Source organism: Glycine soja, chromosome 5, assembly GCF_004193775.1.
Source record: "Glycine soja cultivar W05 chromosome 5, ASM419377v2, whole genome shotgun sequence".
Lineage (NCBI taxonomy): Eukaryota > Viridiplantae > Streptophyta > Magnoliopsida > Fabales > Fabaceae > Glycine > Glycine soja.
The window spans coordinates 9,848,342-9,851,618 of NC_041006.1; positions in this window are offsets into that span (position 1 = coordinate 9,848,342).

A 3,277-nucleotide genomic window follows, 5' to 3' on the forward strand; every position below is an offset into this window, starting at 1 on the left:
TTCAAACAGAAAACGCAAATGAAACATGAAGCAGAAACATAAATGAACAAGAACGTAAATGAACAGAAACATAAATGAACAGAAACGTAAATGAAAGTAGAAGAAGAAGCAAGAATGAACTCGTAATTAGAAGCAGAAAACGGAAATTTGCATTAAGAACGAAAACTGTAACAAGGGCACAGAAAAATGTGAAAACCTAAAACCAAAGCTCTTGGATAATGAAAATAGCATAGCAGAATAGAATGCCCTGCATGAATCCCAAGGCAGCTATTTAAAAAGAGTCACTCAGAGTCACTGGGCCCTATTACAATACTCTGGCCCAAAACGAAATAAACACTGAACAACATAAAATAAAATTGCGAAATTTCCTAATTAGAAATTAACTAAGGTAAGCGCTGCTTTATTTTCCCTCTTCAAGTCCACAACCAAAATCCGGATTAAGCCCAATGTTTCATTAATTCCTGAAATTAGATTAAAAACATCAAATTAGCTAAATGAGCCCAAATAATAAAACTGCCTAATTAATTGACAATTAAGACCAATCAATAATTAAAATGGTGCAAAAAGGGTTTAGAAAATAGAAGAAAATGATGGCACATCATCGGCGCAAGAATTAGACCACAGGAAGCAAGTAGAAAATGGGGTGGTTGGAATACCGAGAAAATATTTGGAGGCAAAAGCAAGAATCTTGGCAGGTAAAAGCGAGTGGGCCCCGTTCATAGATAATCTCGCACTGTTGATTTTCGGAGGAGTCCTCTTTCCGAATGTGGATGGGTTGGTGGACCTGGTAGCGATCGACGCTTTTCTCACCTATCATAACCACAAGGAAAGCCCGGTTGTCCCTATGCTAGTCGACCTATATGACACCTTCGACTGAAGATGTGAAAAGAGCAATACAAGGATTGTTTGTTGTACTCCAGCTCTTTATGTATGGTTAGTTTCGCACCTTTTTCGCCAAGAGGTGAGGCATGCTTGCCCACTAGAAAGCCACCGTTCATGCACATAGAAAGGAGGGGCAGACTGGGACCAACTCTTAGCAAGCAAAGAAGGAGCATCTGTCAATTGGTTCCCTCGATGGAAGGAAGGAAGAATCGGAGTTCTTATTTCATGCGGAGGATTTCCAAATGTTCCCTTCATGGGGACGAGGGGTTGCATCAGCTACAATCCTGTTCTTGCTATAAGACAACTTGGCTACCCTATGAGAGGGGCACCACTAGAGGATGAGCTCGTGCCTGTCATTTCACAAGGCTTCGATAAGACCAACATGGAGACACTTCAGAAGGTCCGCAAGGAATGGGAGGTGTTGCAAAAGAAGGACAAGGAACTTAGGGGCAGTAACAATGGGCCCATCAGTGGCTATCATAAGTGGTTAAAAGCCCACGTGCAAGGTTTGGATTGGCTTCCGAGTTTGAGAACCACTAAAAGAGAGGAAGTTGAGGCACCAGAGGAAGACAAAGAAGTGCAGGCCCTCAGTGCGGAACTCGAGCAAGCCCAAATAGTTAAAGAAAGGTTCAAGTCTGCAGCTCTGAAAATCCGAAAGGAGAATACCGAACTGAGAGATGTAAATGTGGCTACCACCAAAGCCTTGGAACGAGAAACCAAAAGGGCTTGTAGGGAAGAACACAGCCAGAACAAATTCCAAGGGGCTCTGTGGGGCAGCAACAGCGAGCTTAAACTCCGAAGAGAGGAAAGGGACCAATCACGAGTAGACAGTTTGATCTTGAAAGATGAATTGAAGGCTTGCTCGAGGTCCAAAAGAAGTTTGTCTTAGCAGTTATACGAGACAGAGACCAACATGTTAGCTATCATCACCAAGTACCAAGAAGAACTAAATCTAGTCGTGGCCCACGAGCATAGAGTGGCGGACGAGTATGCCCAAGTGTACGCGGTAAAGGAGGCTAGAGGAAGGGTGATTGACTCGCTACATCAAGAGGCAACAATGTGGATGGACTGATTTGCCCTTACCTTGAACGGGAGTCAAGAGCTTCCCCGACTACTAGCCAAGGCCAAGGCAATGGCGGACACCTACTCCGCCCCCGAGGAGATCCACGGACTTCTTGGCTATTGTCAGCATATGATATATCTAATGGCCCATATAATTAGAAACCTCTAGGGAACTTGTATTGTCACTCAGATCTTGACTAGTTATAACTTTTTGAATAAAATGAGTTTATCCCATGTTTTACTCCAAAAGTCAGTGCGAATCAAATCACTCCTGCATCTTATCTCTAGCATGCATTCATCATTCTTTACCTACTCCTCATGTTTGGTTTTTCTAGGAAAAAGCACCATAACTAAACGCGCCTCAAGGCATCCTTATCGCACCAGATCCAAATCTAGAATGATGGGTGATCAAGAGAAGACACAGGAACAGATGAGAGCCGACATGTTGGCTCTGAAAGAACAAATGGCTTCCATGATGGAGGCCATGTTAGGAATGAGGCAACTTATGGAGAAAAACGTGGCCACCGCTGCCGCCGTTAGTTCGGCTGCCGAAGCAAACCCAACTCTCCTAGCTACCGCGCACCATCCTCCCCCAAATACGGTAGGACGAGGAAGGAGCACACTGTGGCACAACAGCAACCCCCATTTGGGATACAACCGGGTGGCTTACCCTTATGGATTGCCACCTAATTACACGCCGCCAGTCATGCAAGATGATGCGGGTCATGTCTCTTCCCCCATCCTTGAAGGGGAGCCTCCTCGATAGCCCGACGAGGTCCACGAAGATCATCAAGAGTATGCCCAAGGGGATGTCAAGTTCTACCCCCCAATCCCCATCGAGGGGCCGGCACCCAACACTTTGCCTCAGCCCAACCTCACAGCACAACCAATATTCTTGTCCACAGAAAGACCACCTCCGGCGGCTGAAGAAAGAAGGAAACTCAATCTCCTCGAGGAGAGATTGAGAGCTGTTGAAGGCTTTGGTGACTATCCATTTGCGGACATGACGGATCTTTGCTTGGTACCGGATGTCGTCATTCCCCCAAAATTCAAGGTGCCTGACTTCGACAAGTATAAAAGGACGACTTGTCCCAAGAACCATTTCAAGATGTATTGTCGCATGATGGGGGCGCATTCTAGGGATGAAAAGTTGTTAATGCACTTTTTCCAAGATAGCTTGGCTGGAGCCGCGGTTATTTGGTACACTAATCTGGAAGCTTCCCGCATCCGTACTTGGAAGGACTTGATTACTGCTTTCCTGAGGCAACATCAGTATAATTCTGATATGGCTCCCGATCGCACTTAGCTACAGAATATGGTTAAGAAGGAAAAT